We start from the raw sequence: 18,563 nt of genomic DNA on the forward strand, positions 1-18,563 counted from the left end.
ATCTTTGAACAGGTCACAAATACCATTTGCGCACCTTTCATCCTCATGAACCAAGCAAGCATCTCCTAAATGCCACACTTGCTATTGCTATCTCTGCTCATGAAGTTGTTAACGCCTGAACATGGAGGACACACACATTCAGCCCTTATGATGTTCTGAGGATAACCTCAGAGCCCTGGAAACAAACGATCAGTTCCTCATATTGATGGGGAAGCCATTGAAGTGGTTTTGATTTTATCTTGACTGATTTGATATTTATTTTGAAGAAAGACTTCTGAGAAATCTATAAAAATATACTGTATAACAACAGTAAATTGTCCAATTCAGAGATTTCTTCTTGACAACTTAACAAGTATAATTTGCACGCCTTTGATGAACCTATCTAGTATTTGTGAATCTTAGTTTCTTTTGTATAGTTATGTTTGCTTATTAATCTCTAGTTATTTGTAAATACAATGAATATATGCCCAAGATAAGACCATGTCCATTTTACCATTATATTATTCTTATATTTTTATCATTATTAACAACTCATTTCACTCAAAAAATCTGTAGACAATGAATTATGTAGTTTAATTATAAATCAAAAATAGATTTAAACTGTCTCACTTTTAATCATTTTTGACCCAAATTCAAAAGAAACAGCATGTTTGTTCATTCAGAAATGCTGGAGGCTATATATTTATTCTGTAATTTAACTGAAAAGTACATTTATTTACTATATATGTTATATAGAAATATGTATAGAAATGTTCTTATCATAACTTCCTGCTTATTTAATGTCTCATAAATAATTCAATAAGCAAATTTAAGAGTTACTATGCTAAGAAGTTTTAACTGTCAACTTGATACAGCTTATAATCACCTTGAAATTCAATGTATTATGTTTGAAAAAGATGTTGTTCTTTGTCTATAGCATTTGAATAATTGATTATGTGTTGGTTGCTCTTTTTGTATAGGATTGGAAGAAATGACTTTGTTGTAAGAAGTGTGTTATGGGAGAAGGGCCTTGAGGTTTCAAAGCCTCATGTTATTCTTACCTCATTCTCTGCTTTCTACTTGTTCAAGAAGTGAGATCTTAGTTGTTTCTGCCATCCTGATAGCCAACTGATGTCTTTCTTTCCTGCCACGATAGGCTTTTATCCCTCCAAAACTGTATACCAAAATGAATTCTTTTTCTATAAGCTACTTTAGTCATTTTGTTTTATCACAGAAATATAAAAGTAACTAGTATACAGCCTTAATAAGGAATTACCTTCATTGTTGACATGGCGTTATATTACGAATAACGATGTTGACATGATTATAGAACTAGTATGTTAAAAACAACACTGTGGATAGACACCAAATGGTACTAGAGTTATGACTAGACATCAAGTTCCTTGACATGGTTATCTTTTGTTAATTGCAGAAAAAAATCTTTTATCATTAATAATAACCAGGACAGGATTAAAAAATCCACAGCGGACTTATAAAAGTATGAGATGTTAGTAAGGAAATTTCTCACGACTAAACCCAAAACTAAATACAAAAAAGTGATACATGATTTTAGCTTTTCTACATTTTTAAACATAGTCTAGCCTACTATTGAAATGGACTATACATTAAGCTTTTACACCTCTATTAACTATAATTAATTCATTTGTTATAATTAATTCATTTTGGTATGTGCTTTAAGTCACTTCCAATCTACATCTTTTCTAATTAGTTTTGAAATTATGTATTGAGATTAGTGTCAGTGGCACTAATGTATATAATTGAAATGAAAACTGGAAATCAAATAACGACAGGATTAGGCAATATTTTAGGAAAGCAGCTTAAACTGGAGGGAACTAGGACTAAATGTTGAAGAATATTGAAGTACATATTAATGATTTCCTGCTGTGTTAAGTAAAAGAGTTGGTATAGAGCGTTTAGCTTTGAATAAATGTGGTAGATGTTTACATGGAGATGCGTATGTGAGCCAGGAGATATTCTCAAACAAACAAAACAGTAACTGCCCCGTAGGGAACTTTAAGGTTTAGTAAGCACTCAAAAATGGTCTCTTATCCATTTGCAATGCTATCCTTTACTGTTCATTACATGTTTCGCAATTATACTTGTCTTGTATTTCTTGATTAGAAAATAGAATAATTTTCTTTTACGTATATAATTGTAGAATGTCAAAAATGTGCTAATTTGCTTTTGTGCAGTAATTTTCATTAGCTTCTATTGAAATTATCCTTGAACAATGACTTGCATTAAGAAAAGAAGGCTTAATAATAACAATAACAAAGTCATTTACATGAAATGTCCACAGTAGGCCAATGCATAGAGTGAGAAAATTAGTAGCTGCCAGAGGCAGAACAGAAATGCAGAGAGTGATGACTACAGCATAGAAGGTCTTCTCTGGTGGTAGAAATGTTCTAAAACCTACATTGTTGTGATCTATATAAATGCCATCAAATAAAAACGTATCTTAAAAAACAAATTTCACTATGTTTTATTTGGGAAAAGTATCAAATTTTGTAAAACCTGTGCCATTGAAAAATTCACCGTATCTCTCTGTCTCTGTCTCTGTCTCTGTCTCTCTCTTTCTCTGTGTGTGTGTGTGTGTGTGTGTGGGTGTGGGTGTGTTGTATATGTTTTATGGGTAAGGCTCAGTTTGATATCCATAGCATGAGAGGTATCTTACCCCTGAGGTCCAGAACCCATATATGAGATACTCTAGAAACCTAGGTAAGAACTGTCACACACACACAAAAAAGTCAATGACTCCTAATGATATCTGGTAACTAGCTGAACTGCCATCAGAGGGGTTTCATCTAGCAACTGATGGAAAAAGGTGCAGAGATACACAGCCAAACTTTATGCTGAACTTGGACAATTCTGTGAAAGGTGGGCAGTACCAAAGGATTGTAGGAGCCAATGAGTTCAAGGGCATCACAAGAAAACCCACACAACCTACTAGTTTCAGCTCAGAGAGGCTCACAGAGACTGAACCTACAACCAGGGAGACTGCAAGTGAAAGACCTAGGCCCTCTGCATATATGTTACAGTTTTGTAATTTGGTCTTCTTCTGGGGTTACTAACAGAGCAGAGACTGTCTCTGACTTTGCTGCCTGCTTTTGGGACCCTTTACTCCTACCAGATTGCTGCAACTAGCCTTGATAGAAGAGGATGTGTCTAGTCTCATTGCATCTTGATATACCATGGCTGACTGATATCCATGGAAGGCCAGAAAAGAAACAGAGGAGTATAAGGGAGAGGTGTGGGAATGGGAAGAAAAGAAGGAAGGAAAATGTTTGGGATGTAAAAACAGCAAAAAAGAAAAAGAAAAGAAAAACAAATAAAAAATACTGACACTTTAATAACTTTAAATTATACTTATAATTTCAGTGTTCCCAACATAATATTTATATTCATTTGCTTTATTTTATGTGTATGAATTATTTGCCTGAATGCTTGCTTGGAACGTGGAGAAGTAAGAAAATTGTGTCCAGTTCCCTGGAACTGAAGTTACCATGTGGATTCTAGGAATGAAACCCTCTACAAGAGCAGCAAGTGCTCTTAACTGCCGATACACCTCTCCCTATACTTCTAGAATTTTATTTCAGGGTACCAAATATTTTATGAGAATACATTATATTAGCCTTCAAGTAAAATAAAAATCATTAAAGATTTCAATTAGATATTATGCAGATTTAAGTTTCTGCCCAAAGTACATTGTATATGCAAACTATATTTTATACATATATGAATATTGCTTAACAAACTCATTTTTGCCATTGCTTTAAAAATTTAGAAAGTCTTTTTTCTCTTACATTTTACATATTATACAATATAAAAATTTAAATCCCCAAAGATTAACCTACAAGATAATAATAATTATGCAGTTTTAAACAGGAACAGTAAAATGTTTATAGGTTTCATAACATCATAAAACATAAGCATTTGGTAGCCTTCTGTTCTACTTAGATGCCATTTTGAACCACTCTGACCTTAATAAATGCATTTAAGCACTACATACAGTTAGTCTCATTCTAACTTCACATCTTTATCATAAAACTATGTTTTATTATGTAAAACATGAGAGCTGGGCAGCTATTTCTATTTCTATCTGCCAGCACTCAGTCTCTCTATTACACTAGTAAATTCTAGCATGAAGATACGGTAGTAAGGTGGCTGAAATCCAGTAGAGTTTCAAATGTAACTCTTCCATCTCATACACACATGTCTTTAGATGAGTTATTTGACTTCTCAAAAAGCTAGATTCTGGATTTTTTGTTTTGTTTTTGAGAGACAGGGTTTCCCTGTGTAGCTTTGCGCCTTTTCCTGGAGCTCACTTGGTAGCCCAGGCTGGCCTCAAACTCAGAGAGATCCGCCTGACTCTGCCTCCCAAGTGCTGGGATTAAAGGTGTGCGCCACCACCATCCAGCTAGATTCTGGATTTGTAAAAGGTAAAGAAAACCTCAGTAAATCATATGACACTCACTAGGATTGAACATAAAATAAAACATAACACTTGATATACAAGAAATGATGAATACATATTATTTTATTTACTCGTATCTTGCCTAAGAGTTCATCAATTTTCTCTAGATACTCTTAGGTGAATACATATTTTATCATCTCAGGCCTTAAATATAAATTTGGCTTTCTTTTGTACTTCATTTTACCTTATATTTGAGGTACCTAATTAATTGGTGGGGTAAATTTACTTTTCATAATTGATATTTTAACCTTTCACATCTTTAAGTAAAGAAACAATCAAAGACTCTGCTGGAAAACATATTATATATCTTATACTATGTATCAAATGATAACTATCTTTTCCATGGAAAGCTCCAGATCCTGGAATATGAGAACAAAAAGTTATAAAGGAAAAAAAAAAGTTAATACAATTCAAAATAACATACTTGAGACTATGCTTAGAGGTCTCTTTCCTGACTCTCTGATAGTCAGTACTTATTATTATTATTTTTGGCACAGAGTCTCATGTTATTCAGCATATCCTCAAATGTGCTATGTTGCTGAGGATGACCTTGAAATTCCTATCTTCCCCTTTCAATCTGGGAATGTTTAGATGAGAGGAATGCACCATGCACAGTTTGTGCAGTATTGTGGACAAAACCCAGGGCTGTAAGCACTCTATTAATTAAACTACACTCTCACCTCAAATACAAGATCCATTGGATCCATCTTAATCACTGTATGCAGAGTAATTTGTATTGATATTAAGCTTCACATAATCAATCAATCAATCATGTTTGCTTATAAAAGGCCCTGATGCAAAGCAATAATAACTATAGAAAGAATAGGCTAACACAAACAGTGTAAGGCTTGGCTATTTTGTAGAGGGAATTTATCAAACAAATAAAGGATTTCATTTTAACACAGCTTGGCCAATAAGTGTGGGAGCGGAGACACTTGCAGGAACAGAAGAATTTCATAGGCAGCTGCACCATTACAAAGTCTTCTGAGCAATTTTTGAGCAGCTATACTAGAAAAAGTACTGTGCCAGTCAATTTAATGTCCAAGTGGCATCTGGAGATATCTCATGAGGATTTTATGAGACTGATGCATTACTGATGCTCATACTGTGAATTTCCATTTATAAGGAAATCTTATTAGGTCCCATGTACCTGAGGTCTCCTCTGGGTCATGAAACTGCTCTTCTCCAAGACAGTGATGATCATGTGAAGCCCAGAGGACACAACTCCATGTGTCAGGGTAATAGAATGGCCTCTAACACACTGATATTAAATTATGTTTTATATGTTAAAATCATAAGTGATATACAGGATGTTAACACATTTTAATGTTAACCTATTTATTTTTATCATCATCGAGAAGCACAGTATCAAAAATATATTCCTTATCTTATTCCTAAAATTCACTTCCACCTAAAATACATAACAAAGCTTATGAGCATTAAAAACATACATCATTTATTTTAATATTAAAAGATAGCTTCTTAAATAATCTTATATATTATGTTTTGTTTAAGAACCTTGTTATGGAATAGTCTTTTTGTACACTGTGAAGATGTATTGCTCTCATTGGTTTAATAAAGGGCTAAATGTCCAATAGCTAGGCAGAAAAGGGTGAGGGAGACTTTCAGATAGGTAAATGGCACTAAAATGAAAAAAGGGGAGTCACCAGGAAACAAAGGAAGAAGCAAGATAAACACGCTATGCTGAAAAAAAGGTACCACCATGTGGTAGAACATAGATAAAAACATGGATTAATTTAAGTTTTAAGAACTAGCTAGTAACATGCCTAAGCTATTGGCTGAGCATTTATAATTAATAATAAGTCCCTGGTTGGTCATTTGGGAGTTGGATGGCAGGACAGAAAAGTCTACCTACAGAAGCTTAAATTTTATTTCAACTGTACACATCCATAAGATACCCTGTGTTCACAAAAATTTAACCAAAATATTATTCACCCAAGGACATCAAAACATAGCCCATATAACAAATCTGGCCCTCTACCTTCCTCCCTAAAAAATACAGACATTAAAAAGCAGTGCACACATGTGTTTATATAAGGCCTTTGTCTTCTGTCATGCTGCAACCACAAAGGTGAAGAGTTGCAGTAAAGACTTTGCAGCCCAAAGACTGGAGTATTTATTATTGGCTTTATGGGAAAATAATTTGCAAAAGATAAAAATAAGAGTAATAGGAAATATTATTTAGTGCATACACTATGTCAAGGTCAAGTGCCATACCAAATACTTTACTATAAGCAATTCAAAGAAGAAAGTGTGTATGTTGGTTTATGGTCTAAGGGTGCAATCCATCACTGTATGAAGGAATTGGGTCAGGGTAGCTCTTAGCTGAGACACTGGGATCCACTCCAGAGTGTCAGGTAACAGAAACTGGGCAGGAAGCAAGGCTACACTCTGACACCAAGCCCTGCTCCTCACTTACCAGCCCCTGGTGGGGCCTCATATTTTACATGTGCCTTTAAGTTGTGAAAGCTCGGGGAGATGCATTTCAATAAATGCAACAACATGACACAAGCTTGAATTAGGGAAAGGAACAGGGATGTGGTTTGGAGGAGGAATTTAGAAAAGGTACCGCAATTGTCAAGCAAGCAACATGATGACTAGGCTCAGAGATAAAATTCTTTAAAACGTGTTCCTCTAAAATATTTCTTTAAATTTGCATGATTTTTAGAAAAGTTTCCCATGATGCCAAAGATATCTGCATCAAAAGATGGACATTATTTTGTATTATTAGGGGATTCTCTTAATTTGTATGGTATAATTCAGCCAAACAATTTTGAATAATCAGTCAGTTAGAAATGATAAATTGAAAATAGAAATGTTAGTTGATCAAACATTTGAATAAGGGAAATAATAAAATGTCTGCATTACCCACTTATATCCAATATTTCATTGACTTTCAATTAAAACATTTCCCTCCATAAGGCACTTGTTCCTGCAGTTAGTGTCTGTACACTAGAAACCAGGCCCTCTGTTGCCTCTTTCAACCCATACAAGTGAATTCTAAGCATTTCACAGGGAGAATTGAAAATGAAGACAACGACACATCAGAGTCATTATTTGAGTCATTGTGGTTATGTTACTATAACAATTCATTATACTTTAAAATTAAAGAGCAGTTAAAGTACTCAATAATTATATACTATAAATAGTTACTCTGCATTGTGGCTTAATCTGGGAGAATATTTATGTCTAATAGGACCAGTTGCATAGATTGAGTCATTATTTTTCTTTTATGCTTCTAGGTTTCTGGGTTGCAGAATGGACTAGAAAATTTAGAGGGGTGTTGTATGCAATTTAAAAAGAGCAAATGAATAAAACTCATCTCATACAAAAATCAGATTTGCTCTGAATTAAACATCATTGCCCATTGGCTTTTTAATGACTTATGTAATAAGTGAAATAGGAAGATTGGCATTTGAAATTAAACTCTTTACTCATGAAAACATTGTTCATAGACATCGGTATTGTCTAACAAAAAGTTCTGCTTTTTTCTTCATATAGCTTAACTATTTAAAAAATATGTTTGTGATAGTCAGTCCCAGGTTGGTAATGCAGAACAAAAGTAATTTCCTTAAAGTTAATTTATCTCATGGTACCAATCCAAAAACATAATAATACTAACAAGACTATTCATCTTCCATCTTATAACTTAATTATCTCAAGGAGAGTCTATTCTATGAATAAGCAATTCTGTATGTGGCACACACAAAAAAAATAAATCTGAGGTGAAATCTCCTTGCCCTTTAAGATAGCATATCATGACTTCCTCACCAAGAATCTTCCAATTCCTGTGAAAGTTTAATAGACACTGATTTATGTTATAAAAGAAAATTTCTGTAATACACATAGAAATTTTTTGCTTAACATTACTTATTATAATTTTAAGAAAGGATGCTAGTTTCCTTTATGCTAACAAAGTTCACCTGCTACTTTAAAAACCAAAATACAAATCTGAATATCAAACTCTTTTTCCAATGTAAATACTATTAGGAACTTTTGCCTCACTGGATAAACATATAACTGTCATAGTTAAGACATAGTATCTTCTAGACGTAAGACAAAAATATGGCTAATTTGAGATAAAAAATAGCCTAAATATGTAATTCTTAGATAATAACACAATGAACAGATGCAGGAATAGGCTCTTCACCAGATGTAGTAAGGTTCACTTTCAACAGCATGGCCAAGTTCATAAAGTAAATTGCACAATAAGAAGTTTCAGCCCCATATACTGTCTCTAGCTATATCATGTTGTTTCTCAATCTCTTTTGTCTTCAATTACACATTTATTTTATTCTTATCCAGCTTCTTTAGACAAAGAAAGATAATTTAGGTATAAGTATTTAAAGAGGAAGAAGAACATGATGAACTCACAATAGGCAAGTATAGCAGAAATACTTAGATATGTCAAACAAAACATTAATAAAGAAATTATTAGATCCATTGTATGAGTAGATGACTACTAAAACTTCATGATTACTGGGCTTATAAAGAGACATTTTCAGTAAGTTGAGCCCTGGGAAATGAAAATGGAATGGACTGAGAAAAGTTAGTTTTATAGTGTTTAAGTAACTATGTTATTGTGGCTCAAAGCTATAAAATCAGAAGAGTTAAAGTGATAGCTGGTAAATATATTTACTTTAAGAATTTTTCTAGAAATATGTTGCAACATGCAAAATGGGGCCCTATTCACTCTGGTTGCAACTGTTAGTCACCACATGTGCTTCATATATTGCCCCACCCCCAACTGGGGGTAATTTGTTGCTGGAGCCTATAGCTGTCACCAAATGGTAGAAAAACCAAAATTTGCCATTTCTTAAAGAATTGAGTACATACCATATTCATCCTTCTGAGTCTGGGTTACCTCACACAGGATGATTTTTTTCTAGATCCATCCATTTGCCTGAAAACCTCATGATGTGATTGTTTTTCTCTGCTGAGTAGTACTCCATTGTGAATATGTACCATATTTTCTTAATCCATTTTTCAATGGGAGGGCATCTAGGTTGTTTCCAGGTTCTGACTATTACAAACAATGCTGATATGAACATAGCTGAGCAAATGCCCTTGTGGTATGATTGAGCATTCCTTGGGTATATGCCCAAGAGTGCTATAGCTGGGTCTTGGGGGAGATGGATTCACAATTTTCTAAGGAAGCCCCACATTGATTTCCAAAGTGGCTGTACAAGCTTGCATTCCCACCAGCAGTGGAGGAGAGTTCCCCTTGTTCTACATCCTCTCCAGCATAATCTGACTTCTGTGATTTTGGATCTTAGCCATTCTGACAGGTGTAAGGTGGTATCTCAGAGTCGTTTTGATTTGCATTTTCCAGATAATTAGGGATGTTGAGCAATTCCTTAAGTGTCTTTCAGCCATTTGAGCTTACTCTGTTGAGAATTCTCTGTTTAGTTCTATAGCCCATTTCTTAATTGGACTGTTGGGCATTTTGTTGTCTAATTTCTTGAGTTCTTTATATATTCTGGATATCAGACCTCTGTCAGATGTGGGGTTGGTATGTACTCACTCATAGTAGGATACTAGATGTAAAACAAAGATGACTAGACTGCTACACAACTCCAGGGAGGCTACCTAGAAAACGGGAAACTAGGAAAGACACAGGGATTACCCAATGACAGAGAAATGGATGAGATCTATATGAAAAACCTGGATGACAGTGAGAGTAATAAAGGGCAAGATTTAAGGGAAAGAAAGCTTAGGGGAGCAGGAGATCCCAGCTGGATCACGAACAGAAAGCTATACTATTGAATAGCTTGAATTGAATTGGCAGTGGGACCCAGACCTATCCTTAGTGCATGAGCTGGCTGTTTGGAACCTTGGGCTTAGATAGGGACACTTTGCTCAGCCTGGAGGGTGGGGTCTGGAGCTGCCTCTACTGAATCCACCAGGTTGAATTGAATCCCCAGAGGAGTCTGGGCCCTGGAGGAGATGAGAATGGAGGGGAGGGGCTGGGAGGGAAATGGGGGTGGGTGCGGGAGGGGGGAGGACAGGGGAACCCATGGCTGATGTGTAAAATTAAAACATAAATATAATAAATAAAAAAGGAGAAAAAAATAATTGAGTACACAAAAATCTTAAATAATTAAAAGGGAGAATGCATTTACAGGTTTCAATGCAAACATACCAAACTCAAGACAATTAATAACGCATGGAGGTTGGGGCTGAGCGGGAAACACTAGAATGGAAACAGAGTCCTACGGCTCCCCTTTCACATGCTCTTAGGCTAGGAAGACATGTGGTAGCAGGTTCTACAACTCTTGTCAGCCTCTAGATATCCCATAAGAGTCAGCTATTGGTTCATGCGTTGCACAGATTACTGCATGGTTACTCATGCAGATCCAGGAAGCTGGAGATTTCTCTTGCACAGCATGCTCTCCCCAGCCAACAAGTGACCCAGCCAAATGGACTAAGAATAAAACCAAGATATGCACAGGTATTAAACATATACAAAGGAAACAGTTAAACATGGTAAAAAAAAAAAAATCAAGTTCTGCTATCCATTACTGATATAGAATACAAACTTAAAGGATAAACTTCTTTTTTTTCAAAGGCTTATTCCAGTTTCAAGAGTCTAGCATGAGGTATGTACATTTGCCAGGGCAAACTGATACTTCAGAATCAGCTCATGCAGCTGTTTGGTTTGTAAGCTCGGTCCTTCTAAACTGTTTGTGGTAGATGGTAGATGGGCCTGATCATCATATGACTGTTTATTGATCAAAATCAGCTAGAAGGTGGTCAGTGAGGCCTTGAAAGGCCCGCCAATCCAGATTTAGTACTTTTGCTCAGGAGGAGAACCAATGGTCTTAACCTTCGTTGTGCTGGGTAATAGGGCAATTGATCTTCTGCATCTTGTCTGTAATGCCTGGATATCAGGTGGTACCACCAGAAAATGCTGTGTTGGCCTACAGTTCCTTGCAGATGTCCACATAACATTAATGATGGGGTTACAGGTGATTTCATGGATGACAAAGGACTCCATGCCCAGGAAGGAGGGCTGGAAGAATGCCCCTGGACACTATAATCATTTGTAGTTGATAGTGATCCCCTGTCCAACAGGCAGCTTATAGCTCAAGTTCAAGGAGAATAATGCAGCAATAATCATTTCTTTCTCAAAATCCAGGGCAACACAGCACAGCTACTCCCTAATGCCACAAACAATTGCCTTCTCAGCACTGGTGGTGAAGCTGATGCCACACTCAGTCAGGATCTTCATGAAGTAGTCTGTCAGGTCCTGGCTAGACAGGTCCAGGCTAGACAAAAGTGGCCTGGGGAAGGTCATAGCCCTTGTAGATGGGCACTATACATGTGACCCCATAACCAGAGTCCATAACAACACTGGGGGTATGCCCAGATTAATTCAAGAACAGCACTGTGAGAATGGCCACAGCCACGTAAGTAGCTGGGAGTGTTGAATGCTTCAAACCTTATCTGAGACATCTTTTCTCTGTTAACATCAGAGTTTAGGAAGGCCTTGGTCAGAAGCACCAGTGTTTTCCAGAGGCCACTGCAGTCCATGTAGAAGGTGTGGTGCCAGATCTTCTCCATATCATCCCAGTTGGTGACAATGCCAGTTCAATAGGGTACTTCAGGTTCAGGATGTACCTCTTGCTTTGGGCCTCATCATCCATATAAGAGTCCTTCTCTCCTGTGTCCGCCATGATGCCCTGAAGTCAAGGGTGGGGTCAATGGTGGAAGAGAACACAGCCCTGAGGACACTGTTGCCACCAAAATCATCTTTGCACATGCCTGAGTCATTGAAAATAAAAGTGCAACAGTTCTACCTTCATTGCAATAGGTGAAAGACAGGGCAACAGAAGAGCAAAGAACTGTACTCGGTAAACCAGTGGTGGGCAACACCATTGTATCATTATAAAATCCATGTCATGCCAGGCAGTGGTGGTGCACGCCTTTAATCCCAGCACTTGGGAGGCAGAGGCAGGTGGATCTCTGTGAGTTCGAGGCCAGCCTGGGCTACAGAGTGATTTCCATGACAGGTGCAAAGCTATACAGAGAAACCCTGTCTCAAAAAAACCATAAATAAATAAACAAATAAACAAATAAATAATAAATAAATAAATTCCATGTCACTATAGAATTCAGTGTGTCTGCTCCACATTTTAATTCATCTTCTTCCTTTCTTACTGCATTGTTTTTCTTGTACTTTTTCACATCATAGCATCTGCAACTTAATAGCAGGTTTGTTGTTAAGATTGAATTCAAGTTTATTTTATTGCAAGAAAATTTCATAGGTTGAAAGAGATGTTTGTTGTTTTGTGATAATGATAAATTTATTTCAGTAGGGTACTTATGGGATCAGAAAAAGAATAAGCAAGGTAGATATGTTTTTTAATTTTCTGAACAAAATGAATCATGCTATTGCTATTATAAGATAGGAGAAATTTTATATCTGTTAACATTTGGTATAAAATACTAAAAAAAAAAAAAAAAATGACATGTTTTTTTTTTTTCTTCAGATCAGGCCTTTCCTTTGGAACCCTGGCTGGCCTCAGACTTGTTTTATAGAACAGATGGGGTGTGAACTCAGAAATCCACCTACTGCTAACTCTGGAGTGATATATATATATATATCAGCACAACTGGCAGAAATATGCATTTTAATATGTTTCATGTGAGATGTGATATGAAGGGTATTATGGACACAAATGAAAGAAAGAACAAAAGAAAACCATGATAAGAGTAAATGAGAGAGAATCAGTCAGGAAATATCCTGACTAAGAAAGTGATCAGGTGACCGTGAGAAACATTAAAGATGAGAGCCACAAGAGAGTAAGTATTTTTAAGAAGTATACAAGGAGGACCGCAATATTTAAAGGCCAGGGAAAGAGTAGGACTCAGCCAATTAGACAGAAAAAGAAAATGCAAGCAAAAACAGTGGCTCAGTTTCCCAGTAATGGAAGTTTTTTTTCAGGATGGGGAGAAATACGGCCTTGCCATTCTCTTTTCCAGGAAGAACAAGCCAAAGACAGAATTAGCCTCGATTTCACTTGTGAAGGTTGCTAAATGGAAGTGCACTTTATTGAGGGTGTTAAGAACAGTTGAGCACTCTCAAGGGACATTAGAAGGAGAGATGTCAAGTATAGAAGATATTTTTCAAGTTGCTTAAATTTCTAAGTCTAGAATAAGGATGAATGTTGGGAAGATGGAAGTCACTCACACAACTCGCTATTGTTCCTGTTTGTGGCTGGCTCAGGTCTGCCTACATTACATTTTTTAAATTTAATTCTTATGCTTGATGTTCTCTGTGGCCTTTGGGTCTTTGCATTCAGTGGCTGGTGAAGTGGACACCACAGAGCATTACACAGGATTGGAACCTTTTTAAAGAAGCACATAAACCCGAGTCATTTCCAGTCCACCATTAGAGTTTAATCATGAGGATGTCAGCCCAAAAAGATTCAAATGTTCAATTATAATCACTTAAATAGATGCAAAATACAACTCAATGGTGAGCCATTAATGACATCTATTAAGGAGTAGGTTAGGCTGGGCAAAATGTCCATGTGTAAGCCCAAGGTTCCAAACAGCCAGCTCATGCACTATGGACAGGTCTGGGTCCCACTACCTGGGTACGTCCCAAACAGTTCAAGCTATTCAATTGTCTCACTTATCTGGAGGGCATGATCCAGCTGTGGGTCTTGGCCCTGGAGGAGATGGGAATGGAGGGGAAGGGCTGGGGGGGAAGGTGAGGGTGTGGGCGGGAGGGGGGAAGACAGTGGAACCCATGGCTGATGTGTAAATTTAAAACATAAATATAATAAATAAATAAAAAATGAGAAAAAAAGGAATAGGTTAGGGAAGCGTTGTGTGGTTGTGAAGGGATGTTAAGACCCCTCCTGACTTTGATCATCTTATACAGAAATATGTCCATAAAGATTGGCCTTCTAAACACATTTATTGTGAAGAAACACTGACAAAAAGCAACTATGGAAAGAGGATTTACTTTAGCTTTTGGGTCCAGAGCCGTAGAGTACACCATGATCAGGGACCATGGCACATTGAAAGAGCAGAAATATCTGGATGATCAAAATTTCAAAATAATATAGGAACTAGAGAGAGAGAACAGGAGCCAGATGATGCTAAAAATTTTTAAAGCCATGGTACTTCCCGCTTAATGTGCTCCCTCCAGCAAGGAATCACCTAAATATTCTATAACCTCTCAGAGCCAAGAACTGTAGACTGAGTGTGGACCGAGTGTCTGAATTCATAAGCCTCTGAGAAACATTTTTTATCAAAAGACATTTTTTTCATTTGTTTTTCAAGAAGTTTTTTTTCCATCTATAATCAATTTTGTATATATACACAACATGCATATATATGTATGCATGTATAAAATATATGCATTTATCTTATTGCATAAACAATGTCATGACTAAACCTATCAAAGCTCTTTCAGTGTAAAATTTAGACAAATTTTGAGGAATCAGAAGGGAATGGTCAATTTAACAGTGCTAGTAATACATTATTATGGTTTGCATATGGTTTATCTCTCTCCATCTCTTGCTGACATTCAATTGCCAAAGTGTTGAAAGATGTTGAGACTTCTGGAAGTGAAAGGTTGTTAAGAGGGATTAATACTTCTCACAGACATGGCTGATTACTTTGTGGTAAATTAGATTCACTTCCAGAGTCTCCTTCTTTTATTTCTTTTTTCCTTCTTCCTTTATTTTTTCCTCTTCATTCCACCCTCCAGCTCACAGATAATGACATAGAAACTTATTATTAATTATGAAAGCGTGGCCTTTAACTTAGGCTTGTGTCAACTCTTTCAATTTAAATTAACCTATTTATATTAATCTATGTTCTGCCAGATGGAATTACCTCTCTCTCATCTTGCACCACCTGTTTTCTTTCTGTAACTGGCTGGCAACTCCACCTTTCTCCTTCCCAGAGTTCTTTATCTTCCTGGAAGTCCTGCCTGTATCTCCTGTCTAGCTATTGACCATTCAGCTTTTTATTACTTCAATAAGAAGGTGACTTGGGCACTGACACATCTTTACAGTATAAACAAACATTCTGCAATATCTTGTTTGGCTTTTTTTCCTCTATATTCTTTTTATCCCTACTTGTCTTGTGCTCCTAAACATGAGTTATATTAGCATGAGATACTCAACAGGAACATGGAATTTATGGACACTTAATACTGGCCTTATATTTCCACAGTAGGGAGCTACATAATTTTTTTCCTTTATGAAATATCCATTCTCAAATACTTTGTTACAGCAGAACAAAACACACTAATACATATGGTAAGGTAAATAATAGACATTTAATTCAAAATGCAAAGAGATAATCACATTCATTCCAAATTTATACTTCTGCTATAGTTTCTAATTTTGGAATATAAATGTAATCATATAATCATAATGAAGTAGAATACATAGAGAAGTATTGTTAAAAACTGATATATTGATATATTTATTCACTTACTTGGAGCACTTCTTTTACTGTGTAATTGCCAGATATGATTTCACCTGCTACCTGAAACAGAATGACATGGAGAAATTGCTGAAACACTAGACCATTGCCCTTGACAAACTGCTGACTGTCATGTATATGTTGATAGAAACTTTCTTGGTTACCTGCCCCACCTTGTGGTCTTAGAGTTTAAAATGAGAATACAAACTGCATGCTGGGTAAAAGTCTTTTAAAAACTAGCCTGCTCTTACAGTCCCTCCTCTTTCTGGATAATTGGACTCCTGGAGCTCCACCTGGGGCCTGGCTGAGGATCTCTGCATCCACTTCCATCAGTCATTGGATGAGAGTTCCAGCATGACTGTTAGGGTATTTGGCCATCTGACCACCAGACTAGGTCAGATCAGGCTTTCTCTCGGCCATTGCCAGCAGTCTACAGAGGATGTATCATTGTGGATTTCTGGGGACCACTCCAGAACTCTACCTATTCTTGTTCTCATGTGATCTTCATTTATCATGTTCTATTATTCCTTTTTCTCCCTTTCTGTTCTTGATCCAGCTGGGATCTCCTGCTCCCCTAAGCTTTCTTTCCCTCAAATCGTGCCCTTCATTACTCCCACTGTTGTCCAGGTTGTTCATGTAGATCTTATCCACCTGTGTCTTTCCTAGGGTCCCATTTTTAGGTAGCCTCGCTGGAGTTGTGTAGCAGTCTAGTCATCTTTGTTTTACATCTAGTATTCTCCTATGAGTGAGTATATACCATGTTTGTCCTTCTGAGTCTGGGTTACCTCACTCAGGATGATTTTTTCTAGATCCATCCATTTGCCTGCAAACCTCATGGTGTCATTGTTTTTCTCTGCTGAGTAGTACTCCATTGTGTATATGTACCATATTTTCTTTATCCATTCTTCAGTTGAAGGGCATCTAGGTTGTTTTCAGGTTCTATAACAAACAATGCTTATATGAACATAACTGAGCAAATGCCCTTGTGGTATGATTGAGCATTCCTTGGGTATATGCCCAAGAGTGCTACAGCTGGATCTTGGGGGAGATTGAGTCCCAATTTTCTAAGGAAGCACCAAGCTGTACAAGCTTGCATTCCCACCAGCAGTCAAGGAGAGTTCCCCTTGCTCTACATCCTCTCCAGCATAAGCTGTCTTCTGTTGAGACCAAGATTGGAAAAAGCACAGGGACAAATAGCCAAATGAATGGAAGCACATGAATTATGAACCAAAGGCTGTGGAGCCCACAGCTGGAGCAGGCCCTCTGGATAAGTGAGACAATTGAATAGCTTGGACTGTTTGGGAGGCATCCAGGCTGTGGGACTGGGACCTGTCCTTAGTGCATGAGCTGGCTGTTTGGAACCTGGGGCTTACACAGGGACACATGCTCAGCCTGGAAGGAGGGGACTGGACCTGCCTGTACTGAAACCATGAGGTTTAAATGAATCCCCAGGGGAGTCTTTGCCCTGGAGGAGATGGGAATGGAGGGGAGGGGATGGTGGAAAGGTGGGGATGGGGGTGGGAGGGGGGAGGACAGGGGAACCCATGGCTGATATGTAAAATTAAAACACAAATATATTAAAAAAAAAAAAACCTAGCCTGGCTTGGGTCTATTGGTGACATCACCTGTCTTCCACTTTCATTGGTATCAGAGTGATTATTCCAGTAAAATTGCCACAACAATCCCACATATAATAATAATAGCTGTATTATAATTATGCAAATACCATAACCATACAGTACATGAATGTGAGGTGTATGAATGTTTTAAATAGAAGCAATGAAAAGAAAATTTTCAAGTTCATAATACAATAAAGTAAAATATAATAATAGAAAACAAGAATTAACACAATAGAATTGAACAAAACAAACAAACAAAAGGAAAATGCCCAAGAAGACACAAGAAATAGACATTAATTATTTGTATAGTCAGGAACCCCATAATAACACTAAAATGGAAGCCATAATATATACCCTATATCATGGTTATATCCTTTTGGTAGTATGTAGAGTACCTTCCTATACCAAAAAGAACATAGCAGTAAAGGCTTTATATAAATGGAAGTTTGACATCTCTATGTTCAATCAATTATGTATCTGTTGACATCAACAATAATGCTTTGCCATAAGTTTGTCAAGAGAAACCTATAGTCTTGATAATAGCCTGAGTTGTTTGGGGATTCTCGTGGAAGCCCTTTGGCCAATAACTCAATTAGATGTTCCTCAAACCCCAATTCCAGAACTGGAACCTTCATTTGGAAATAAGAGATGGCTATTTGGGGCTCTTTCTACCCATCATTTAAGTGGTGGATTAAGATAGGCAAACTTTATAGACATACATGTTTTATGAAGCTTTTACTGTATTATGTTTAATTACTACTCCTCAAAAGGCTCTTAATTTTAGCTGTTTCTTCCATATTCCCTGCTTCATCACCCTCTTCCCTTTAGTTTCCCACATGATTATTCCCATTTCCAGCCACCCCAATCCATCCATAACTATCTATTCTATTTCCTAATGCAACTCACCTGTCTCTCCTAGTCTTTCATGCAATACCCAACCTCTGTGGTTCTATGTATTGTGACTTGGTTATAATTGACTTTACCACTGTTATCTACTT

The 18,563-nt window shown here is 36.8% G+C and overlaps 1 pseudogene; it reads right to left on the bottom strand.

The window, feature by feature from the left end:
• Positions 1 to 11,534: 11,534 nt before the first annotated feature.
• Positions 11,535 to 12,171, bottom strand: LOC118596187 (annotated as a pseudogene).
• Between the last annotated feature and the right edge of the window lie 6,392 nt (positions 12,172 to 18,563).

This window comes from Onychomys torridus, chromosome 15, assembly GCF_903995425.1.
Source record: "Onychomys torridus chromosome 15, mOncTor1.1, whole genome shotgun sequence".
Lineage (NCBI taxonomy): Eukaryota > Metazoa > Chordata > Mammalia > Rodentia > Cricetidae > Onychomys > Onychomys torridus.